The sequence below is a fragment of the Arachis ipaensis genome, chromosome B1, assembly GCF_059453495.1.
Source record: "Arachis ipaensis isolate K30076 ecotype BB chromosome B1, ASM5945349v1, whole genome shotgun sequence".
NCBI classification, from domain to species: domain Eukaryota; kingdom Viridiplantae; phylum Streptophyta; class Magnoliopsida; order Fabales; family Fabaceae; genus Arachis; species Arachis ipaensis.
Genome location: NC_142436.1, coordinates 140,809,006 through 140,836,364, shown reverse-complemented (window position 1 = coordinate 140,836,364; position 27,359 = coordinate 140,809,006). Strand labels below are relative to the sequence as shown.

At 33.6% G+C, this 27,359-nt stretch overlaps 1 pseudogene; it reads right to left on the bottom strand.

The window, feature by feature from the left end:
* Nucleotides 1-23,068: 23,068 nt before the first annotated feature.
* On the bottom strand, nt 23,069-25,327 carry LOC107612877 (uncharacterized; annotated as a pseudogene).
* Nucleotides 25,328-27,359: the final 2,032 nt, after the last annotated feature.

Below are 27,359 nucleotides of genomic sequence, written 5' to 3'. Positions count from 1 at the left end.
TTCTGTGACACCTATTGCATCAAATACCATCTCGTTGAATTTCTCTTGGTTACCCTCTCAATTCATTTCTTCCGTGTTTAGTTTCTCACCAACCAAACCCTCATTGTTTGACGATCAAAACTATTCACGTTCAAGACAGACCAGTTAATTCCATGCTCGTCCATTTCTCTGTGTTCCACCCATATCCATTACCCATTCCTGAACCCATTACGGTAGAGGTAAAGCGTTATATTTGCAAGTCCTAACCACTTAGTCAGTCGACACTTATGATATAGACACCCAGATACCACTTCAGACCTAAACGGTTTCATGTTGAAGATATGCGCAACAAACACGTCAACCCCCTCAAAGAATTCAGGTTTTAAACCCTTCGTCCACCGTTATTCCTATCATACATCCATAAACGATGACTTGGAAGCATATTGCAACACACGTCCTAGAATTCAACCAACAACACCACTTATTAAGATTTTTAGAAAATTCGGCAGAATGTACCCTATAATTAGAACTTCCCACCAAATTCAATTATTGTTTTCTGACAAACCAAACATGTTTTAAACAATTTAAACGATAATTCGACAGAAATTCTCCTTAATTCAGAGACATCCATCAAATAAATATAACAGTTTCACAGAGAAAACAGCTGTAGACATAAATTATAACATACAAGCATTCAATAAAACAATCAAATCCTAATCGTTCTAGTGTGCAACCCCTTATAACTCCACAATTATCCAGCTAACAAGGGTTTCGAGAAAGCGCTACTACGCGACCTTCTCCCGCTTCCATCCTAAAATTCTATTATAGGAAAAGTAAGCCTAATGTAAAATTTAAACAATTTATTATATTCAGAGATAGAAAACTAACATGAAATATTATAGCACAGACAACAAAAGAAGAAAACTCTAATTGAGCTTAGAAAAAATAGCACTGTCTTAAACAAAATGATTACTTATTAAATTCACAAGATGAAACTAATTCGAAAACTAATTTGAAAGAATAGATACAACTCATTATTCCAATTAATTAAAACCTAATTCTTAATTCAACTAACAAATTAGCACAACAACTCCTAATAACATAATTAAATAAATTTAACCACTGATTTAACAAACAAAAATCCTAACAAAATGTTAAACTCACAAAATAATCTAAAAAAGTATAATAATCATACCAACAAACCAATATGATGATAATGGTTGCAATTTCTCTTTAATATGGTGGTGACAGAGGCGGCGATGATGGTGACGTGAACAACAACCGTAGCGAAAAATGTGACAGGGATAGCAGCAGCACCAGAATCGACGACCACGTGCAGCGGCGGTGATAATGGGTGCTCCACATGCAATGGCGATGACGACAGCTTGCTTTAGTGGTGACGACGATGATATTTGCACGGCAAGGGAAAGAGCGGATGAGGAGAGAGAGAGAGAGAGTAGAGAGAGAAAGACATCGCACAAGTGAGGGGGAAGGGATTCACATTTGAATTCAGCCCTACATTTACTGTTGAATTTACCGTAGGATTAATCCGATGGTAAATTACCAAAACGATGCATTTCGTTAAACCGTGATACCGTCGAAATTTTCCGACGGTAACATTGGCGCGCATGACTTCTGTTTTTGCGCCAATAATTACCATCAGATTTAGCGACGAAAAATCTGACGGTAATCTTTTACGGCGACAAATTTCTTCTCCTTTCTGTTGAAAAATCCGACATTAAATCCGTTGGTACAGGTTGACGCTAATTCTAACGGTAAATCTGACGGTACTCAGCATTTTTCTTGTAGACATGATGATAGGTAGCAGAGGTAGATCGAGTGGGTCTTGTGGTCATGCTGGAGGAAGGATTTTCACCGAATCCCTAGGGACTACCGCTCAGTCATCTCCCTCTACCCCGACTACTCTGTCAACCCCTGTAATGTCACAGGCGGGTCCAGCGGACCAGCAATTTATCTGTAACAGCTCAGACCACCTGCTAGCACGATATTGCCTTTGACGATAGGGATGATAGTCGAAGCCCACCACACTCACTCGTCAAAACGCGTCATGTTAGGGAGAGGTATCCACACCCTTATAAGGCATGCTTCGTGCCCCTCCCCAACAGATGTGGGACCTTACAATCCACCCCCTTAGGGAGCCTAGCGCCCTCATTGGCACATCGATCCAGACTCTGACTCTGATACCATCTGTAACAGCCCAAACCACCCGCTAGCACGATATTGTCCGCTTTGGCACACAAGGCCTCACGGTTTTGCTTTTGACGATAGGGATGATAGCCGAAGCCCCCACACTCACTCGTCAAAATGCGTTATGCTAGGGAGAGGTATCCATACCCTTATACGGCATGCTTTGTTCCCTTCCCCAACCGATGTGGGACCTTACATCATCATGGTCTCAAACCCGAAACTACGTTCTTCCTTCTGCTATGCCCCCTATAGATCCAGCGATAAAGCCCACGGTGGGTGATTCCTCTAATGCGTCCCAGCAGGATGCCTCTCCACCACCGCCCGTTATTTGACTGAGAATTTGGCCTAATGGCATGCAGGCGAGTACATACTATTTTAATGTCTTTTATCCGCAATCTATTTTGAATTTGTTAAGGTTTATGTGTTTCTATGTGTTTGTTAATCTTAAGTTTTTTCATTGATAGGTTTGCACCAAACAATAATGCATGTATACAGGAGATCTCTGAGGTGATTAAGTCTATGTAAGACCACCTGTGGCCGAACTACACGAAGATCCCCGCTAAGACCATAGGGCAATGGTTTCAGAAGTGGGTAGTAAGAACCCAATGTTGTTGAATTAATTATATTTGAACTGTATTTTATTTTGACTAACTAATGTTGTTGAATCACTTTGTATAGTTGAAATTCATATGGGATACAGAATATAATCTCATGATCAGGAAGATCTATGACCACTTGGCAGCTAAACGACTTCAACAGATGATGAGACTTTTGTCAGGGGCGCGACCATTTGACAACCTGAATCCGTCCATCTATCAAGAAGGAACTGGAAGCTCATTTTAGAAATGATGATGGGTTCAAGTGTCGCTGTCTGACGAACGTTGCTAACAAGGCTTCTTCGAGGTCGTCGAAGTATACGGGTGGGTAGGCAACCTTCATGAATACGAAGAGCAGACTAGTAAAAAGTTTGGTAATGTTTGTTAATAGTTACTTGAATTTGTTGTTTTTTATTTATTTTATTGGTTGATTTGAATATGTGTAGTCTAGTCATTGGATCGTGAGGCACCATCGTGAGGAGACACTGGCGGAGACCTTCAAGTATACCCATACTTTAAAGGCCAACAAGGAGAAGAGATTTGCTGACGAACGGTCTACGGTCTATTATGTGAGTTTCAATTAATTCTAAGTTTTAAATTTATTTGGTTTGAAATTAATTAACTATTATCCTAATCACAACGTGTGTTACAATAGAACTACACGTAAAGATTGGAGGCCACGACCCAGCAGTCTCAGATTTCTAGTGGAAATGACGAAGTTGGCTCCGAGACCTCAGTGGTAGATCCTAATAGGGTTTGGCACCAGACCGCCTCTGAATCCCACAAGAATCACCGCTTTGGGTTGGGGTCGTTCTTCGCTAGTTGCCTCCGCTCTTCCGCATTGGCAGCTTCCTCTGCCGCTGCTTCTATCACCAGCCTTGCCGATCCCCATGAAGTTGTCGACTTGAGAGAGGATATGCAGAAGCTGACACAGGAGCTTCACCAACAGGTGGAGCAGGCTGAGCAGAGGTACAACGACCTTCTTGCACGCGTGAGAGGAGTCGTTGCTCGGACCTGGCGGAGAAGCTGGAGCAGCTAGATCGTTTGCGAGAGCAGATGGAGGTATACAATGAGCAGATGCACATTGGAGTAGGCTGAGCAATTACTTCATTGTATTCTACTTCTGTGAAATTTTATTATATTCAGACCATTTATTTTTAATAAAATAATTTGTTGCTTCTGGAAATTTTGAATTTCTGCCTTAATTTGTTAAAAAGAGTTTTAATTTAACTACTAATTGTGGTTTAACTGTGCCAAAATAAAACTACCGTAAGATTTATTGGCGGAGAAATCCGATGGTAACTTGGCGCCAAAATTACCGTCGGAATAATCCAACGGTTACCAGCAACTCATTCTTGACAAATTCATTGAAAAAACTGACAGAAAATCTGTCAATAATTAGCGTCAAATGAAATAGTCTGGCGATATACAGTTTTCAACATCGTTTATATCATCAACTTCAGGATGACGACGGTAAATCTGATGGTACTCAGTGTTTTCTTATGGTGGTTGATGGGTCAGATCAGATTTAAGTAGATCCGAATTCGATTCCGAAAGGCCACTGGATCTATTTTGACCTGATCCAAATGTGACCCGAAATAAATCAGTGAGAATCCCTTTCGGAGCATTTCCTCCCATGCAACGAAGCCAACATTGAAATAAGCATTTGAATGATTCAATATCTTCATTTTTCATCAAAGCGCATCCAAGAAGTGTTGACTGACCGTGGTGATTCACCCCGACAAAAGAACCACAAACCAAATTATACCTGAAACAAATTACGAGAAAACAGAATTAAAATCATTACATATACTCAAATAATGATTTTATACACCCAAAAATATCCAATATACACCTCTGCAGCAGATTCATAAAACAACACACAAAACAAAATTAAAATCATTACATACACCCAAATAATGATTTTATATACCCAAAAATATCCAATATACACCTCTGCAGCAAATTCATAAAACAACATTAATTTAGCATCATAAACAAGAACATCATATTACCTGTTTGTATTGTAGGTGGTGTCGAATGAAATAACATCTCCAAAATACTCAAAGGCAGCTCTGTTCCTTGCATCGGCCCAAAAAGCTAGCTTAATCGACTGATCGTCTTCGAGTCCGAGCTCAAAAAAGAAATTCTGATTCTTCTCTTTCATTCTTAATAAGTATTTCCCTAATTTTTTTGCATCTTTTTGTTTTGAAACATTCCGCACTTTTCTCGTGATGTAATTCCGATCCTCACGTCTTTTTCGATAAAATTTAACTCGCGGTGACCCCCGGCTGCCGCAACGAATGATTGGTAAGTTTTGCTTGGTCTGATACCGGCTTCCTCATTATTCTCTATTGTACGACGAACGGACATGCTTAGTTCCCTGTGCTGTTTGAGCATCTCTGCTTGAGTTGGACAGCAAGGATGTGAATGATGGAACACGACCTTCGAAATGATCCAAGCACCAACATCCTTCAATGTGTGTATATAAATTCTTGCAGGACAATTTAAACCAGCTGTGGGATTTGTCTTCTTGGTCGGAGATATTTTAGATTTCCATTTTCCCTCTCTGCTACATCTAATCAATTGATTCTTAATTTCGTTTTCCTTCTTATTTGTGCTCCAAACTCTTGTAGAAAAACCTGCAACCTTTGCATAGTCCTTGTAAAATTTTGGAGCATCTTCAAGGATATTAAAAGGCATTCCAACCTTGGGAACAAACTGGTCATCAATAACACAGAGGGGCTGCAAAATACACTATGTTAAAAACAAGGATATACTATAGAGTTTCTGCACGTCATAAAAAAATAACAATTCAACTAAAATACACCCAAATATTCCTGATCTACACCCAAACTACAACAACTCAACTAAAATAATAAGAAAAGGCATAAACTGTAAATACACCCAAACTTCCCTAAAATATACCCAAATAGTTCTGATCTACATCCGAACGTCTGGTATAAAATGTACAAAATTAATCAAAACTAGTACATTAGATTCAATTCACAGTCAATGTTCACGCATTAATTTCACAGTCAATGTTCACGCATTATTCAGGTAGACAATCATAAACGACTAACTGCATCAAATTCAGATTTAATAATTAATTGAAACTAAATCACACCTCAGGAACTTCATTCGATTCAAATTCAAAATCCACTTCACCCTGGTTCAGCTGACAATCTGAAGTTGAATCATCCATTATCTTCAAAACGATTTCAAAGCTTGATTTCAGAAACCATGAAAATCGAGAAAAACGAAGCAAGAAAACAGAGAGAGAAACGCACGTAAATGACGAAGGAGAAACCAGTGAGAAATGCACCTAAACAATGAATGAAAAGGCAAAGAGAAACGCACGAACGAGATCGAACAAAGAAGGCAAGAAATTCGTAAAAGAAAACGAAACCCTTTGAAAAAAGGAAGTTATATATTCACGCGTTAATTGATTTAAAAGTTTGTTAAGGAGGTGCATGAAACACACATGCCACAAGAGGCGCGTTTGAGGTAAAGGACTTGTAACACTTATAAGTTTTAATCGCTTGTATGCTGAGATTATTCGTTTTTTTATTTTGTTTAGCTAGTGTTATCTAATTTACATTACATAATAAAAATTATAAATTCAAAAAAAAATTAGTGTTTCATTATTATTTAGCCTCAATCTTTTTTATGATGAATAATAAATATTGTATCCATTGTATGTTGTTATCGGATTCATTGACTAAATCAAACATAATAAATTTATTGATTTTGCTAATTAAATTGTTCTAAGAAGCATTGACCAAAAGTACAAACTTATAATTTTTTAATCAAATTTATTTATTAAAGTATTTAAAATTTTTTCTTAATTATAATCTTTATCATACATTCTAAATTTTTTATTTAATATATTTAAAAAAACAATTCTTTTATAAAAAATTTATTTTTAATAATCTTAACAGATTCGAATTTGTATACTGTATAGTAGCTATTATACACCTCACATTACAAACTTTATAGCGAAACTCGTCCTTATTTCACCTTTCAAACTGCTAAAATGATGATTTCTATTTCCTTTTTAGATAAAAAATAAATAAATAAATGTATTTAGCTAGCTCGTTTGGTATGTAGGAAGTGAATCTTTAATTATTAGGTTAGGGAAGCAATTGAATGGCGACCATTTCTTCATTAATTGAAAATATAATAATTAATTAAGTAATAATTTCATCTTCTGTCATTATATTACGTTTCCATTTGAAATGTGAACCCATTATGTATTATAAATGTCTTATAACTTGACTTTTATATATATATAAATAACAGTCAATGCATGCTGCTTGTACTGATAGCTCATAATAATATTATATCACATATATATTACTTCTGATTAATTATGAAACTTTTTCTTATTATTTTTTGTATTATATATAGTATTTGGATAATAGCAAGTCAGCCAAGTCTAATCGATCACTTTCAAAAGGAGACTGAGCACCATAAGCTTACTAAACCGGTGTTTCACATTGACCATGGTAATTAATTAGATCAAGAAAAAAGAAGGTTGTATATATGTTCATATATACCAACTTTTGCAAGCATTATTTCAGAATTACAAAAATTAAATTTGAATCTATAGTGACTTTAATTAGTCCCTTTAAATGGCCTTCACCGTTTCTTTTGAATATAACACGGATTCCGATCCTTACATGTTACATGCCCAACCACCAAAAGAAAGACATTAATATATATAGCTTCCTTTATTTACCTTCAATATGAATAAGAAAGAATGAATAATAAGAAGGAAGATATCTTAGGTTGTTCTTTCAATTTGAAACAGATGGAACTTCACCATCAAAGTGTTGAATATGAAAGTGTCGTTGTCGGCTGAACATTGACTGTGCATTAAAATATGAGAAAGTATTGGATTCAGTATTTTTATTAAAATTTAGTCAGCATTTAATTAGCAAAAGAAAAATGAATAATCTTATACTATTAGATATAATTTTACACTATTAAAAATATTAATAATTAACTAATTGATAACTATAAATCACAAAAACTGTTGATCCTTAGCACTCCTCTTAAAATATTATATTGTGACTGTATGGCCGTCTAGTATGTAAATCACCAAGAAAATATTATTGGTTTTCCCTAGCTAGTAAACCAAAAATCAAATACTAGACCGCAAATGAATCACATGCTTAATCGTTTTATTTCTTTTTCCTACTTCTACCTAACTCGTGGCTTTGAGGTCTCATCTCAATAGAATGATATATATCCTCCAATTCACACGATATGCACGATATTATTGAGGGAAATTGAACTTGTGTGTGTATGTTCAAACTTGCGGCGCCCTTAGAAAAGTTTGGAACAAATTGATGATCGATGGATGGTTATAAGGCTAAGAAAGGGGCAAAACTCTGGTCTCCATTCTCCGCAAGGAAGCCTATAAATAATATAAATTATAAACAGCAGCTTTATAACGTGGTTTCAACTTTTACGTTTCCTTCTGTTTCAGATTTCGACCTGGTTATTAATTAAGAGCTCTCACAAGTTCAGGTGGCATTAGGGAGGTCAAAACAAACAAAACATTATTCGTAAGAAAGATCGTTATGACAAATCCTCCTCATCAGGAACTATGTATATATGTAATAGTTTCAGATGGAATGGTATCCCAAGTCTACAAGGCAATTGCATTGCATGACGTAGGAATTAATGGGAAGAAGAAATAGAAAGACCAATTCAGATAGAAACAAATAAGACGACGAATTGCATGACCGCAGCGCGCCACCATTTCCTCACACTTTTCACACTGCATATATACACTACTGACTCCAAAGTCCAAATTAAATAATAAGATGAATGTAAATATATCTTTATCAAACAGTTTACGTGGATTGAATGGTCAACTCATTTATTTATTTAAATAAATGTTTAAAAATTTAATCGTGTGCATACAATAAATTAATCTTTAACTTTTTAAATTAAGAATTGATACCATAAAAAACAAAAAATATATCTTTATGTAAGTATAATAATAATAATAATTAAAATACTGAAATATATTATATTAACTAATTTAATTAAATATATTATATTATTTAACAATTCATAATTATTATTTTTATATAAAAATATTTTTTACGTAAATAATTACTAATCACTAATCACTCTATCGATATCCCAATATATTTATCTTATTATTTTAATTTTGTATTTCGGCGAATTTTGTTTCGCTTCAAGGAAAATTTATTGTTGTAAGCTTTCATGAGTTAGTGATTGGATGAATGCAATGGTCCTCGATCGCTCTCTGCTGGTGCAAGTAGGATAGAACTATTGGGATCTTGGGCCGTCAAATTTAACTAAAGCATTTCCCATATATATATATACTTTGACTTTTTTATGAAAAAAGATTTACTTTTAAGAATCAAAACTTTTCTAACTATTAAAATTACTTTTCAAAACTTATTATTATTCCACAAGAGTTTAGCACGCAGATTGTCCACCAATGACAGCTTACATATATTCTGAGTTTAGACAAATTGATGAGTGGCAACCACAAAAAGTCGTGGTGAATAGTCTCATTGGTTACAGCTATGGATCAAGCTCAAAATTATCGAAGAAAACAAGAGTTTCCTTTTCATTTATGTTTCAAAATTCAACATGCGTGTCTATGGATGTATTTAAAAGAACTTTGATGCCATTTCTATCAAGTGTTATATATGTGTATTGATCACACGCATTTTGACTAGCTACACCTCAATGCAATTTCTATATGTTTACTCTAACGGTCTAACCAGGTTCTTGTGTAATGTGTCTCCATTTACAATGTCGACAAAGACGTGTGAACTTTTAGAAAAGTAGTTCTAAACCATAATGTATAATTTATAACCAAACAATTTCCTTTTACATCTATAAGTATAATTTCTATAAGAAAACAAACATATATAAGAACTAACAATTTTAAGATATATTGATTTGCAATCTAATACTTTTAGTATAGTAGTCTATCATAGTCATATTTATAGTCAATATTTTTAAATATTTTTTACTGATTGCTAATAAAAAATAATAAATTATATTGGTGTTATTGTTCTTTTTATAAATTTAAATGAATCTAATTTAAAAAAAATATATATAGAAAAAGTAAAATTGTTTTTAAGCTTTTATCAAGAACTTATAACTGTTTGGTTTATACTTTCTATTTTTAGAATTTTATAAAAATTATTAAAAATATAAACTAAAAATTAATATTAATTAGAAAAATACCACATTGTTTTAATTTAAATAAGAAAAAATTCAAAACAAAACAAAAAATGTTGAAAACAATGTGGCATTTTTCTGCTATAAAATTGATATATTGATTTGCAATCTAATACTTTTACTATAGTAGTCTATCATCATATTTATAGTCAATATTTTTAAATATTTTGTACTGATTACTAATAAAAATAGTAAATTATATTTGTCTTATAGTATTGTTCTTTTTATAAATTTAAATGAACCTAATTTAAAAATTTATATATAGAAAAAAAAAACTCACATCCTAAGACAATTGCATAACATTATATTTATTTTATTGTATTCTAGTAAAAAAGCCCACATCTTGAGCTTTGTGAATGTTAAGTTTTAAATACTAATAATTCAAGGTGAATACTAAGAGACATTTTTTTCTCATGTGAAAAACTTGCGTGGAAGTACTGTGCTTCGTTTAAAAAACACTTGCTTAAGCAGACTAGTGAACTAACCGTTAGCTAGACCAATCCAACTTAGTTAGATATAATTCCCTATTTAAGTTTGTGATAATTGTTGGAAAATAATTTTTGGCCTTTTGTTTTTTTGGTAGCCTTGGGCTTTTGAGTATTTATTGGATTTATAAGTGTGGAGGGAGGTTTACATTGTTTTTTGTTATTAGGTATTTTGGACCGGTATAGTTTTTTTGGATGGAGAATGTTTTGATTCAGAGCAAATTATAAAAAGATAAAATAAAATAAATACATGAATATATTTATGGTTACAAAATTAAAGAAAAAGAATATGAAGTGTTTAGGATTTCATAGAAATACATGTTTTAGAAGAAAATTAATAAAAAATATATTTATTAGTAGCTTACTGTGCATAATACTTTTTAGGTTTTAAAATTTAGAATTTAGGTTTTATATTTGAAAAATTAGGGCTTAGGATTTAGAATTTAGAATTTAGGATTTATAATTTAGGGTTTAGAGTTTAAGATTTAGGATTTGTAGGTATTAGATGTTAAGACACAAAATAATATAAGTTAAAAAATTTTCCATAATACTGTCTAAGTGAAATTTTTTTTGAATAAAAGTGATTTTTTTTTTAAACCAAAGATAGGAGACTCGAACCCACAATCTTTTAATTGAATATGAAGAGACTATGTTATTTGAGCTATAACTTATTGGAAGATAATATTTGATATGAATAATCTTTTTTTATACGTTGCGCGTTATGTTTAATTTTTGAAAGATAGTGGAGTAGAGTAGCGTTTAACAAAAATGATTAATAGAATTTGAATTTGAATTTAAATTTGTAATTAATTATTTTTATTTTGGGGGAAGCAGTTTGCAACTGTTTTTTTTTTTTTCGATAAGAGACTCGAATCCGCAATCTCTTAATTGAATATGGGAAGACTATGTCATTTGAGCTATTACTCATTAGCAGCAGTTTGCAACTGGTTGTGCTAAATGAAGTTTCATAAATTATAATAATGTTAATTAATTTACATAATTACTAGAGGAACCAACAGGCATTAGACATTTTGGTAATATGCAATAAGTGTGCAAATAAATGTAAACGTACTCATATAATTTAGTGATATACTGATATTGATAATGATGTGCGTGTATTTGATTTTGAAAAAAAAAAATTGTGATTTAAATTTTTTAAATTAAAAAAATTAAAAAATATTAATTTAAATTTCAGAAAAATTATCAAAAGAATTTTAAAAAAATTTAAAAATTTGAATTTGTAAATTAAAAAAAATACATTATATTAAGTTAGTTAAATTAATGATTTTTTGTTTTATTTAAAAAAAGAGTAACTTATCATTTCTACCCACAAAAGTTTTAAACACGGACAAATGTATCCACAAAAAAAATAAAATTACAATTGTATCTATAAAAGATGAATTTTGTACGATAAAATTATCAAAATACTGAAAAATCACCTAAAAGCCCTAAATTACCATTTTTCTAACCCCTAATCTCAACACCCCTCCTTCAAATCTCAACCATTCCTTTATTCTTTTCATGAATTTTATCACTTCTTTCACTAATACCACCACCACCGTCATCAACTGTGAGCCTCATATTCCTCCTTCTCCACTACCTCTTTGTGACTCTTTTCAATCTCCAATTCCATAAAATCAGTCCTCGCTCTGATTCAGAAAGCATTGGCCTTCACAAACTGGGTAACAGAGGAGGCGTCAGCGCGGCAAAGTTGGTCCTGGTCGCTGTAAAAGGGTAAGTGTTGGAGCAGGTGACCATTGAAATTGAATTGATCATCCCATAATAAAATAATTGTTCTTCTGCTTTGAAACTACGCAATTATTCTCTTTCGTTCTCCTCTTGGGTTCGAATAGCGCTTCCCTTGTCAGTTTCATCTTTCTAGAAGATACCTGATCATCTTCTTCCTCTTCTTCCTCATCTTTTTCTTCTTCTTTTTCTTCATCATCTGCAAACCTAATATGTGAAATTAGAACCGAAAAGAATAGAGACAGTGTGTATAGTAGTGGCACAGCTTGGTTGGATTGGAGGCCCTATCGCAATGCTTTTCTTTGTTTTCATAACTCTTTTTTTTTTTTGAAAAAAAATCTGAATGCTTTTGTGATTTAATTGCTTGCAGTTATTGTTGTTTATGGCTGTAATATTGGAGCATGAGAAAGGTGAAATTGACTGTTGGTGACGGTGGCGGTGATGATAGTGTTGATAAAAGAGGTAGTGAAATTCATGAAAAAAAAATAAAAGTAGAGTTAAAATTTAGAAAATGGGTGTTAAGATTAGGGTTAGAAAAAAGATAATTTAAAATTTTTTAGCGTTTAAATAATTTTATCGTATAGAATCCATCTTTTATGGCAAAAGCAGTGAAAGTCCCAAACCAAAACCCTAGGTTCTTTGTTGCCGCCGTCTAGAGAACAACTCAGCACTTGAGAACAACTCAGCACTTGAGACCAAGTACCGGTTCAACGTCGGAGATAGGACAATATCACCTTCCGGTGACACTGGCATGTTGAGATCATGGGTGACAGATGAAGACTACAAGACTTTGCCAGACGAAGTTCCCTCTGAGTTCAGAGAAATTACAAAGCTCAACTTCAGTTTGATCCCTAATTACACAGCATCAGACTTTGTCTACTGAACTCTACGGCACATGATGAGAGGAAACGCCACAGTCAACTGGAGCTTCAAAGAACCTAGGGTTTTGGTTTGGGATTTTCACTGCTTTGCTTCAGAGGGGTAATTGGAGAAGATGAAGAACGATTGATTTTTTGTTTCTTTGATATGTGTTGCTTAGAGGGGGTACAAATGATTAGAGAAATTGGAGAAGATGAAGAAATTTTGAGTTTTTGTTTTTTTAATATGTTTTTGTTTTGTTGTTTAAATTATTTGAAACTATAAAATTAGGATTAATTGAATTCTAAAATTTCGTTAATTTAAAAGGATATTTTTGTCTAATCAAATAAAAGAAGAATGTTTAAGACTTTTTATAAAATTAAATAAAAACTATTTTTTTATTTAATTAAAGGGGTGTATTAGTAAAAGTGGTGATATAATAAATATTTAAAAAAACAAAAATTAAATATTGATGTGGAAAATAAATTTCACGTGGATTGTTATTATTTGTCTATATTTTAAACGTATCGATATATATGAATTTATCATCGTACCGTAGCAAACACGTTAAGTGAAACTTATGTATAGTGCTCAAGTGTAGATGATATTAGAACATGTCTTCCTCTAATCTAAGGAAGAAGGTTTTTATAGATGATCTTGCTATACATCTAACAAAATGATATATATATATATATATATATATATATATATATATATATATATATATTAATTAATGAGTATCAAGTAGTTTGAGAATTGAGACTATATTATTATATGTTTAAATAACATGAGATGAAACCAAAATATATGTGAAGATTGATTTGCACTTCATAACTATCAATGCTGACATACACTCACATTGCAATATTTCTTTATTAATTTCCTCATTACAATATTTCTTTTGAAAAAAAAAACCCGTCAAGTAGGCCAACCATACACTACCACACTAAAAGTTTAGAAGAAAAAAACAAAGAAGCAGCTAAGGAAATCTCCATTATTCCCCTTTATGTAAACTATTGTTCACTCCGTCCAAGATGCCACTATTGACCTTAATTAATTTGCTATGTTAATGTCTTTATTGACTTCAAGACCATGAAGTCAAAAGGTTGGAATACTTGAGAGTTAATAATTGAGATTGCATGCATTGTATCATCTTTAATTAATTCGTTCTGTTTCTATTATTTTCTATTTCCTTGTTATTTTTAATATAGTTATATATATAAACTTTACAAGAAAATAATTCAAATTTTGAATTTTAAATTTTTTTTTACAAAAGTTTAAAAAATAATAATTCAATAAATAAGGCAGAAACCAAACAAGGGTTTAATTAGATGTTGATATATATATTTTGAGAAATGGACAAATCGATTCTTAATTTTTTAGTCTGCACCTCTGCGGATATTTAAGTTTCTGAGGTTTTAAGAATACATTTAAGTTTCTGATTTTTTCAAAATTTGGACACATCGATCTCTGAGTCTAATTTGTTTTATTTTAAAAATTCTTCCCCATGTATATTCATATCGACCAGGTCAGTACAACGAGAATTACGTTTAATTTTTCTATTAGATCTGACAGATCCAAGTGAACATAAGAGATCGATATATCCAAATTTAAAAAAAGTCAATAACTTAAATATATTTTTTAATTTTAAAATATTTAAATGTCCATATATCAAAATATCAAGGATTTATTTCTCCTTTTCTCTTATTCTTTTGATGGTCATCGTGTATGTCAAGCAAAAAGTATAAAGTATTATATGCTTGTGTAACCCAAACCATGTCATGATTCCATTCCTAGAATCAACATGATCTAATAAAGGGAAAAAATTTATAAAATAATAAAATAAAAAGTTAATCACTTGTAATTTTTATTATGTATGAGTTTTATTATTTTAATTTAAAGGTAACTAAATTTTTATTTTTTCATTTTAAAAAAGAGTGTGATTTATATTATTATATAGAGAGAGATATTTCAATTTAGTTTAATTTCCGTGCATATATAGTAGTTTTCAATTACAACTGTGATATGTTCCCAAAATGTCAACATATAATGGCTTTTGAATCCTTCACAAGACAATATTAAAGACTCAAGACCGCGTCCGTGTCTAACACAATATATTCTAAGTATCTAGCTAAAACTATATATATATGAGGTATTTAATTTCTAGAATATCTCTAGATAATAATAATAATAATAATAATAATAATATTATTATTATTATTATTATTATTATTATTATGTATATATAAAAGATTAATAATTAAATTAGTTATTATATATATTATTTAATTTATTTTTAATATATATTTTATATTTAAATATGTATTTTTATTTTTAGTGTATACGCAACATATATTTGTAATAATGGATTTATAGTTGATTGTATAATTTAGTATGCTATTGATTGTTAATTACAAACCTAAATATAATTTTCGAGTCATGCATACTTTAATGGGCTGGGTAATATATATACCCCAAGCAAGTATATATAGACATATAGTGGAGATGTAACTAACTATATATACATAATAAATCTGAATGTTTTGGTGGCCATTGATAACATGCCACTAATACATACCAACTATAGGGTATAGGGGGAGTCACATTCTTCAGCATATAGAATCATTGCCATTCTGAAAACTATAACAAATTCAAGGAATTCACACAAAGATCCCATTATATATATGGATACATCCATCAAGACTAAGATTAACCGCTCCACTAGGAAAATAATAAAAAATCTAAATAATGTAAATAATGGGCTTTGAATTTAGTCCAATATAAAAAAAAATAAATTTTTTTTTTTAAAAAAATTCATCAAAACACCCTTTTTTTTTTCAAATCGTCTGCTACCCCACCCTCATCAATCATCCCATCTCTCTGGTGTTAGAAGCTCTCTCATCGGTCATTATCGTTCACCCCTGTAGCTTTTTCTCCCATCATCGTCGTTGAATCGTCATCAAACAACCATTCACATAGTTATTAAAATAATCATCCGACTACCTAATAAAATGATTATCCAACATTTGTTAATTGTATATACTTAAACTGAATCGAACAAAATAACCATCCAATTAAGAATTAAAATACCATCTGCATACCTAGTAAATTGAACATCCAGCACATTTGCGGAGTGAAAAGAGTCGACAACGATGCATAGAGGCAGGGGAGGAGATCCGGCGACGGAGCAGCCACGCAACGACAACTTCGGTTAGACGAGGTTGCGAATCTGCTCAGTGGGCTTCGAACCCGAACGCGCAGCGGCCAGAGATGGAAGAGGAGGAGGAGTCGAATCAGTGGGAAGAAGAGTGGCATCGATGAGGTGCAGCACAGCAACAACAACGGCGCAACGGGAAGGACAGATGACGAGGATAACGTGCATCTCGAATAGCGCAACAGGAGGCAGCGACCTGCGGTGGGACCTACACGGTCGGTGATGGGTGGGCAGCGGTAATAAGGACGCACGGGCCTGCTGCAGTCCCGTTGCTACGGCGCGTAAGTGGAACGCGGAGAGGCTGGACGTCGTCGGCTGGGCGGTGTCGGACCGGACAGCAGAGAAGTGCAGCGGCACCGAGGTGACTCTACGGACCAGAGATCGCAAATGGAGAATGAGAGGTTAGCATAATATTAGGAGTAATTGTGCCAATTGTAATTTAGTTTAATTACAAATTCTTATTTTTTAAATTTTAAAATTTAAAATTTAAAATAATTAATTAATAATCTGATTTATGATTTTAAAATTAATTTCTTTTTTTATTCCATTATTCATATTTTTATTATTCTTCTGTACTTTTTCTAAGACTGAAAAGTAGATCATGTATGTGAGGCTGCAAATAATATAGAAAATTATAGGAAAGAAGCTAACAAGACATTACTTCTTATTGCACGCAGTCAATGTAGAAGTTCATTTTCAGTTTCAAGAGTACTACTATAATTATTCCATCAAGACTTAGGAATAATAATCAACTAATTAATTTCGAGTGACATTAGGATTTCAAATAAGATGCTGTACAAAGGGGGAAGCATCACTTGACTAGTGTATATATATATATATAGCTTAGTGGATGAACTTGAAAAAAAATAAAATAAAATAAAATCTGGTAGTACGAGAATTAAAATGATCAAAACAAGACAAAGTATTTTAAGAAATGTTTAGCAAGAGTACATAGATTGCGTAAATGGATTGTGTCACGAAATTAGCTAAAAGTTAAGGAACACTTTAATTTGTCGAGTCTATCTGAGTTGATACAAGAAATATACCTATGTGAGAAATGTTTTGTTTTTGTATACTAATGCAAACTGAAATACAAACACTTCAATCCATGTAGATTTTAAAGTTTATTATTAATGAGTTAATTTGTTCATTTTGAACGAAAAAAAGAGAACTATTATTTGAATGTCTTAAAAGTTTCTAGACAAAAGAGCACATAACATAGTGTAAAATTGAAGGGTGTAAATTAACTTAAAAAATATATTTATTTTATTCAAATATACTATTTAATCTTTTTATATTTTATAATATCAAATATTATTTATATATTATTAACAAATTGAATTTATATTTCAATGATACTAAATATTTGGGCGGATGTATATATATTTTACGAATATTCATATTAAAAATTAAGAGTGTTAGTTGGACAGATAAAATTATCCTACCACCAAATTTGATGTTATTCTGTATATGGGTTGAATTGCTAATCTATAGCGACTGAAATACAACGAGTTGGATATCCACAGATGTAAATAGTGCTATCAGCTCCTTATCGATGCATTATTTTTTTTGTTGTAGGTGGTGAATGTATGTGTTTGTTTTTAAGTGCTTTACTATTTGCTTGGAAATCATGAGCTTGGAGAATCTTTGAGATTGCTGGATTAATTTAATTTGCACATTGAAAAGTTAGCAGAGGATAGCATACGTTTCGATAATATTTTTTTTGACAATGTAAAGAGGTAGCATTCATTCATGAATAGGATGCATGATATCTGAATAGGCCATATTACATATAAACGGAAGTGTATCTTCTATCCACACTGTATTTGAATTAATAAGAGTCATTTGAGTCAATTCATAATTTTTGTGAAAGAATTTAAGATGAGTTAATTTGTCTACATAGTAAGAGAATTTAGTATAGTAAAAGAGAAAGGGGTTAAAGATGATATGAGAAAAGAAGCACAAAACTAGGTCTAGCAAAGATACACAAAAATCATTGAATTAGGGAGCAACTTGGAGGGAGAGTATAACAGAACTCTCTGACTCCGAGAAAACTAACTTGTTGCATAATTTCTACTCACTCAATTAACTAGGTCTAGTTGCTCTAATCTCTATATACAAAGAAGTGAAGTCATAATTAACTCAGTAATTAGCTTGCTAAGTTTGGTAACTTGGCTGATCAGTAACATGCCCCCTCAAGCTAGAATATCTTGGCATGTAAAAGTCAAGCATTCGAAGCTTGGAAGTGCACGAGCGAAAGGGAGCTGGAGCTAAGGGCTTGGTGAGGAAGTTAGCGACTTGTTCAGCTGACGAGACAGATAGCAAATGGATTACACCTTCAAGAAGCTTGTCACGGATGATGTAGCAATTGATTTCAATATTTTTGTCCGCTCATGGAAGATTGAGTTAGCTGCAATGTGTCTGGAAGATTGGCTATCACAGTAGATTGGGGTTGTTTGTGGGTGAGGGATCTTCAAATCGGTGAGTAAATTTCGTAGCCATTGAACTTCTCTTGTGGCTTTGGCTAAGGCTCTATATTCTGCTTCTGAGGAGGAGTTGGAGACTGTTTGTTGCTTCTTGCTTTTCCAGCTGATCAAAGCGGTTCCAATGAAGAAGCAAAAATCTGTGATTGATCTTCTTGAGTCTGGACACTATGCCCAATCAGCATCTGAGTAGCTAGTTAGGGTAAGATCTGAATTTGCAGCTGGGAAGAACATGCCATTGTTTGGTGCCATCTTTAGATATTTTATTATTATTATTATTATTATTATTATTATTATTATTATTATTATTATTGAGTTACTATATATATATATATATATATATATATATATATATATATATATATATATTATAAATACATACATAAAAGTCTAATGAATAAATTTATCATTATTTTTGTCCAAAAAATTATGGTACAATATGATTGTGCAATTAATAATAAGAATAATAATTTTATTTTACTTTTTTTTGGACGAAAGACTGTTATGTCTAATGGAGAAAAATGTTAGAAATTGATCTGTATATTAATTTTTCTTGGAGACTAAAATATCTGTTTTTAAAATTCTTGGAGACTAATATGAGTAATTACTCTGCCAAAAAATGAACTAAAAACTGATTTGTCTGTCAGAATAAAACCATGAAGATGTTTTTGTGTAAATTTTTTTGGAAGACTAAAATATCTGCTTTTAAAATTGAGAACCGATTTGGGTAATTACTCCAACTTTTTTGATATCAATCTTAGTAGATCCTCAGTTCCCCTTTCTTATTAAGGGGTCTCAGGTTCGAGTCTCACGTAGTACAAGCTTGACCAAAAAAAAGGATATCATGTGTGTGTGTGTGGTTGTGTGAGTGTGTAACCTAGAATTTGGGGGTTGTCCAATCCATCGACCAAAAAAAAAAGTTATCAACGGTTTCTGCTTCTTCCTGCCAGCATTGGTTTTCATTGCTCAACCAAAACTTAATGCTCTTAATTGAGCATGTGTAACAAGAATGAAGTACAGATCATGATGCATAAATTACAAAGATGGAATTCTTTGATCTTTCACATAATCATGTATAACCTCTTCATTCTGTGTTCTTGTGCTTTACCCTATGAATATCAATGGAAGTAAATACGAAAATCTATGGTCATATTTTCAAGGACAAAACAAGATGGACCTTACTTGCCTTTTAGCTCATAACCACCATTGCTATGTCACCTCATAAAGACAAACAAGGGCCCTTAATTTGCTTTCTGGCATGCTGTTCAAAATTATTAAAGTTCTAAGAAAACTATGATCAGTAAAGTGGTAGTACAACATTGGATAAGATGATCCTTGATGCTTCTGCTCACTCTTATGGCAAAGTGATCGGTGGGCAGTGGCGGCGATAAATTATCTGCAGCTGTACCATATCCAACTAACTTCTCAACAAAAAGTATTCTCCTAAAAAAAATCAAACTTCAAAATATACAAGTTGTATACACTTCCTTGTCACATGTTAAACAAGGTAGCTAGACAGAGGACCTTGGTTGAGATATCCGGAACTGCCAAGCTATGTAGGACCAAGCGATAGCGCTGATTCTAACAGTAAATTACTGTCATTTGCCAGAGTAAATTGCCAGAATTGTTAGTTATACATTATTATGCAACTCAAGGTTGGAACAGTCTCAACTTTTAGTTCACAACTTAGATACATAATTGGCAGAAAGAACTAAAAGAAAATGAAGATCTTCAACTATAAAAGGTTCTTACTGATCAAATTATTATAAGAGACCCAAAAATACAATTATTATTTACTGAGGCATGGTCCTAAAGATCATAAAAAACAAAAGATATAACCCTTTTTTCCATATGAATGCTGACGGGATTGTCCTATAGTTTGGTCCATGCACTCAAATAGGTCCTTGTCCTAGTTTAGACTAGATCCTAATTCATTTATAAAATATGTTAGACACCAAGGTGACCACTTTTTACAAAGCGTCAAAGCCTTTTTTAGGCTTTTGCATGCCAACTTGTATAACTAAACAATGCATATTATATTAGTATTCTTATACTCATATATAATGCATTATTTATTTGATTTAGAAAGTTAAATGTTGAAATTGTAAATTTGTTTGAAGGTCCTAGATCTTTTAATAGACTTTTCGGTCAATACCTGATCTTAAAAATGATCACTCTAGGCTTTAAAAAAGACCCTATATTAAGCATATAGGCAAGGCCTAAGCCATCTATTTGAAATCAAGAGGCCTGTTTAAGACAACCTAGCTTATTTTCACCCCTTGGATAGAATTCTTTTTTTTTTTTTGGATTCGGTAATAAAAAGTGAGGTGGAAACAAAAAAAGAGAGAAAACTATAAGAAAGATTGAAGATAAAAGGATGAAACCTTTTAAAAACACAGTTACTTTTACAGGAGAGACCTTGATTTCATAAACACTGAAAAGAAAAAGCCATATGAAAGATGGAGAGAGACAATGCATCTCTTTAACCATACATAATACATTACTTTTGGAGGAAGGACCAAATTTTGATATCGTCATATCAGAGACTCAGAGTATACTTGAAAAAAAAATGAAAGTGATTGAGTGTGATTTTTTTCACCTACCCCCAACCACCCAGCCCCTACTGAAGAAGGAAAAAAACACAAATGATGTCTGGTTCTAATGACCAAGCAATAAGTGGGAAAAAAAAATCATGAGAACTAACCCGACAGATGTTGATGGAGTTGTCCACAGTATTGCATAAAAGCCATGCAGATTCATTGTAGGCAACCCAAACCTATTATCCTACAAATAAATGAAATAACTAGGATACTCGAATAAAAAATACACTTTAACATGCTTATTCCCTAATTAAGTAATGAAGAGGGTTTTTTTGAGTTTCTTTTCCCTTAAACATTTTGTCTTTAATCATCTTAAGATCACTTAATGGCATGAATCCAAACAGATCATTTTCAAAACTTCTGACACTAACAATGCTATAGTTCCTAACATGGTTAAAACTTAGGAAGTCTATTAGCCAGAGATCCAATATGTAATTGTGAAGGCAAATTTATCTTATATTTTTATTTTTAGAAGCTTCACATTTTAATTTGGAGAGGAGGAAAAGGGGGAGGGGGGATATAATCTTCTTATAGTATTGAGAATCAGTGAGAAAGTCTCGAATAAGACACCCTTTTTCCTCCTAAATCTAATTCCACTATCACATTTCTCTCCAAAACTCTGAACTATCTTCCAATAAACAGTTCAGGGTATTAATACATTTGAACAAATCTCTCTCTTTTCTGTTCTGTTACAAATTCATACACAATCTGCCGATTAGAGTGCCACCATTAGTCCACAAAGAAGGAAGTTGGTCCTAACTTAGACATCTGGTAAATCCAGTCGTACTGGTGCAACCACAACATCGATGTAGGAATCAAGTTGTGTATTTTTTTCAGAGCTCATGACAATCACAGAAAAAACAAATAGGATGATATTCTAAGAATGAGAAAGTTCACGGTAAAATAATTACTTTCGCTCAAATTAGAGGCACCCTAAATCTTACCACAAGGATAAGCAAGATTTAACGAAAAAACAAAAAGTAAAACTTTGACAGACGCGATGTTAAAAATAGAAAAATTAAGTCAGCCATATAAAAGACAGCTAAAATAAAATGATCCAGTCAAACATGAAAAGCGGAATGTAGTATTTTCGTGGCTACACAAAATAAAATCAGACGGACTGACGATTGTATTTATGAACAAATAAGGTAAAATTCAGTACACGGACCATGCTTGGTAGGCAACGGATTGCATAAGAACCAAGGACCTTCTGATCCTTCAAGAAATCCCGCTAAACAGAATGCACCTTGTTCCAAATGGTAGTTTGCTCTTATTATCATTTAAAACAATAAAAAACAAGTGGACTCTGTTCAGATCCCCTAACATGTCTGTTGCATAATGGATTGCAGTGTGAGAATAGATCTATAATTTCTATTAAAGCAACACTCTGTTTGTGCAGATAATAAAGCATATAAAACATCTCTTGAGGACATGAATAACTTTCTCTAACCCTTAACTATGGATACCATCCATAATAATTACCAGGAAAGAAAATATTGATTACACAGTCACAGTTTACAAACGCCACAAAATCTAACATAATGTTAGAAAATTGGATACTTACATGAAATAATGGATCGTCATCACAGGAAAACCACCAATAAAATGGGTTCAACATGATGAACATCAGGAATCTAAATTCCAATTTGAATTTATTGTGTCAATCTGATAAGGAGGCCTTCGATATGCTTTTTCGCCTCTTCAATAGCCCATCCATTAACTTGAAATACGCAGATTTATGCAAACTAACTCTTTTCTGCTTTGATTCTTGAAATAGTTTCATTGCCTCTTTGTACTTCCCTTGAGTACAAAAATTAGTTATCTGTTCTGAGTAATCCATGTCGCCTGAACTAAGTATTTGTGAAGTGTCTTCACTTATTATATTTGGACTTGTCTCTAGGAGTTTTGACATGAATTTCTTTGCTTCCTCAGTTCTCCCAGCATGAGTAAGTGCACCAATGATGGAAGTATAAGTATATCGGTCCGGCCCCAATTTTTTCTTCTCCATCTCAGTCATGAGGTCAAATGCTTCATCAAGTTTTCCTTCTTTGCAAAGGACGGAAATCAACGTGTTGTACCTAACTGCATCAACGGGCTTACCTTTAATGATCCATGTGTTAAATAAATTAAAGGCCTTCTCGAACATACCATGTTTGCAAAGCCCTCGAAGAAGAATGTTACATGTAATAACATCAGGCTTGAATGAGTTCTCAACCATTCCGTTATAGAACAAGAATGCTTTCTCCAATGCTCCCTCCCAACCGAAACCATGAATAATTATGTTACACGTAGCTTCATCGGAGTCCAAACCTTTATCTAAAAGCTCGTTCAATTTATCTACAGCCTGATCAATTTTTAAAGAATGGCACAACTCCCCAATTATAGTATTATAAGTGACAACACTAGGAATGATCTCCTTCTCCTTCATCTCATCCCAAAGCTTCAGAGCTTTGTTTGTTTGATCATTTTTAAAGTATCCCATGATTAGAGTTCTATAGGTTACCTCATCGAGAATATAACCTTGCTTTGCGGCCTTCACAGTCAACTTGTATGCTTCTTTGAGCAGCTTCTCCACGCACAATTTGTGCACTATAGAGTTCAGAGTAAAAGTATCCATCTTTAAACCTTTCCTCCCCGTTTCATCCATCATCTTAAAAGCTTCTCCCAGATTTCCTGCTTTACAATAACCATTGATCATAGTATTATAAGTAAAACAGTCCAGTGAAAACCCACTCTCTACCATCTTTGCCACGACACGGCCAGCTTCATCCATCTTACCTTCCTTACAGTACCACTTCACCATTATATTGTGAGTCACCGTGTTCGGCTTGACTCCCTTTCCCTTCATTTCATTAACCAACTTGAATGCCTCCACACTCCTCCACCATTGAAAACACCCGTCAATCAGAGTATTGTAGGTAACCTCATCCGGCATCACCCGCAGGCTCTCCATATTATCCCTAAGGCTAATCGCCTCCTTGACCTTCCCCTCGTCGCACAAACCCCTCATGATTGTATTATAAGTCCAAATATCCGGTACCATGTCGTTTGCTCTCATCAACTCGACAACCTTGGCAGCCTCCTTCAACCACCTCAACTTACAATAGCCATGAACCAAGATATTATAGGTGTTCCTATTTAGGGAAACCCCGCTACCTTTCATCTCTAGCAAAACCTACCTAACATTACTCAATTGGCCCTTATGCATCAAGAATAGTATTGTAAGTGATATTATCAGGAGAACAAGTAAAATCAGTCATTTGGTTCATGAATCTAAGAGCATTATTAAAATTATTATCAAGACAAGAACCATGGATCAAGATGTTGAAGGTGGTGGTGTTTGGGGTTATACCGAGCTTAAGAGAATCGTTAAAGACTTGTTTGGAGAGGTGAATGGAGTGGGAGGAATGAGGGTGGCAGCGGACGAGGGAGGAGAGGAGGGAGTGGCAGGTGAGGAGGTTGGGTTTAATGAGGAGGCGCTTCATCTTGTTGAAGAGCTGGAAGGCGAGGTTGGGGTGGTCGGAGAGGGCGTAGGCAGAGAGGGAGGTATCGAGGAGTGGCTGCGGGAGACGGGGGTGGCGGAGGAGAAGCTGGTGGAGGGAGTGGCGTGGGTGGTTGGAGGAGATGAAGTTGAGAAGCAGGGAGCGGGCGGAGGAGTAGCGGTGGTGGACGAGGAGGCCGGGGAGGAGGAGAGAGAAGGGTGGGGAGAGTGGCGGAAGATGTGGAAGAAGGAGAGGAGGGTGGCGGAGTGGGTGCGGTGGAGTTGGGTGGAGGAGAGGACGGAAAGCACCGTGGGGAGGGTAAGATTTTGGATTAAGAGTTTGAGCACGGAGTGGGGGTCAGGGTGGCTGGTGAGGATGGTGGTCACCGTTTTCAGCAACTGAGCTTCCGATGAGGCTGCGTCGGTGGTGGTGGTCATTTTTATCGCATTAGGGTTTAGGATGGTAATCAGCTAAATGGGGAAGGAAAAAAAACACAAATGATGTCTGGTTCTAATGACCAAGCAATAAGCGGGAAAAAAAAATCATGAGAACTAACCCGACAGATGTTGATGGAGTTGTCCACAGTATTACTTAAAAGCCATGCAGATTCATTGTAGGAAACTCAAACCTTTTATCGTACAAATAAATGAAATAATTAGGATACTCGAATAAGAAATACAGTTTGACATGCTTATTCCCTAATTAAGTAATGAAGATGGGTTTTTTGAGTTTTTTTTTCCTTAAACATTTTGTCTTTAATCATCTTAAGATCACTTAATGGCATGAATCCAAACAGATCATTTTCAAAACTTTTGACACTAACAATGCTATAGTTCCTGACATGGTTAAAACTTAGGAAGTCTATTAGCTAGAGATCCAATATGTAATTGTGAAGGCAAATTTATCTTATATTTTTATTTTTAGAAGCTTCACATTTTAATTTGGAGAGGAGGTAAAGGGGGAGGGGGGATATAATCTTCTTATTGTATTGAGAATCAGTGAGAAAATCTCGAATAAGATACCCTTTTTCCTCCTAAATCTAATTCCACTATCACATTTCTCTCCAAAACTCTGAACTATCTTTCAATAAACAGTTCAGTGTATTAATACATTGGAACAAATCTCTCTCTTTTCTGTTATGTTACAAATTCATACACAATCTGCCGATTAGAGTGCCACCATTAGTCCACAAAGAAGGAAGTTGGCCCTAATTTAGACATCTGGAAAATCTAGTCGTACTGGTGCAACCACAACATCGATGTAGGAATCAGGTAGTGTATTTTTTTCAGAGCTCATGACAATCACAGAGAAGACAAATAGGATGATATTCTAAGAATGAGAAAGTTCATGGTAAAATAATTACTTTCGCTCAAATTAGAGGCACCCTAAATCTTACCACAAGGAGAAGCAAGATTTAACGAAAAAACAAAAAGTAAAACTTTGACAGACGCGATGTTAAAAATAGAAAAATTAAGTCAGCCATATAAAAGACAGCTAAAATAAAATGATCCAGTCAAACATGAAAAGCGGAATGTAGTATTTTCGTGGCTACACAAAATAAAATCAGACGGACTGACGATTGTATTTATGAACAAATAAGGTAAAATTCAGTACACGGACCATGCTTGGTAGGCAACGGATTGCATAAGAACCAAGGACCTTCTGATCCTTCAAGAAATCCCGCTAAACAGAATGCACCTTGTTCCAAATGGTAGTTTGCTCTTATTATCATTTAAAACAATAAAAAACAAGTGGACTCTGTTCAGATCCCCTAACATGTCTGTTGCACAATGGATTGCAGTGTGAGAATAGATCTATAATTTCTATTAAAGCAACACTCTGTTTGTGCAGATAATAAAGCATATAAAACATCTCTTGAGGACATGAATAACTTTCTCTAACCTTTAACTATGGATACCATCCATAATAATTACCAGGGAAGAAAATATTGATTACACAGTCACAGTTTACAAACGCCACAAAATCTAATATAATGTTGAAAAATTGGATACTTACATGAAATAATGGATCGTCATCACAGCAAAACCACCAATAAAATGGGTTCAACATGATGAACATCAGGACTCTAAATGCCAATTTGAATTTATTGTGTCAATCTGATAAGGAGTCCTTCGATATGCTTTTTCGCCTCTTCAATAGCCCATCCATTAACTTGAAATACGCTGATTTATGCAAACTAACTCCTTTCTACTCTGATTCTTGAAATAGTTTCATTGCCTCTTTGTACTTCCCTTTGAGTACAAAAATTAGTTATCTGTTCTAAGTAATCCATGTCGCCTGAACTAAGTATTTGTGAAGTGTCTTCACTTATCATATTTGGACTTGTCTCTGGGAGTTTTGACATGAATTTCTTTGCTTCCTCAGTTCTCCCAGCATGAGTAAGTGCACCAATGATGGTAGTATAAGTATATCGGTCCGGCCCCAATTTTTTCTTCTCCATCTCAGTCA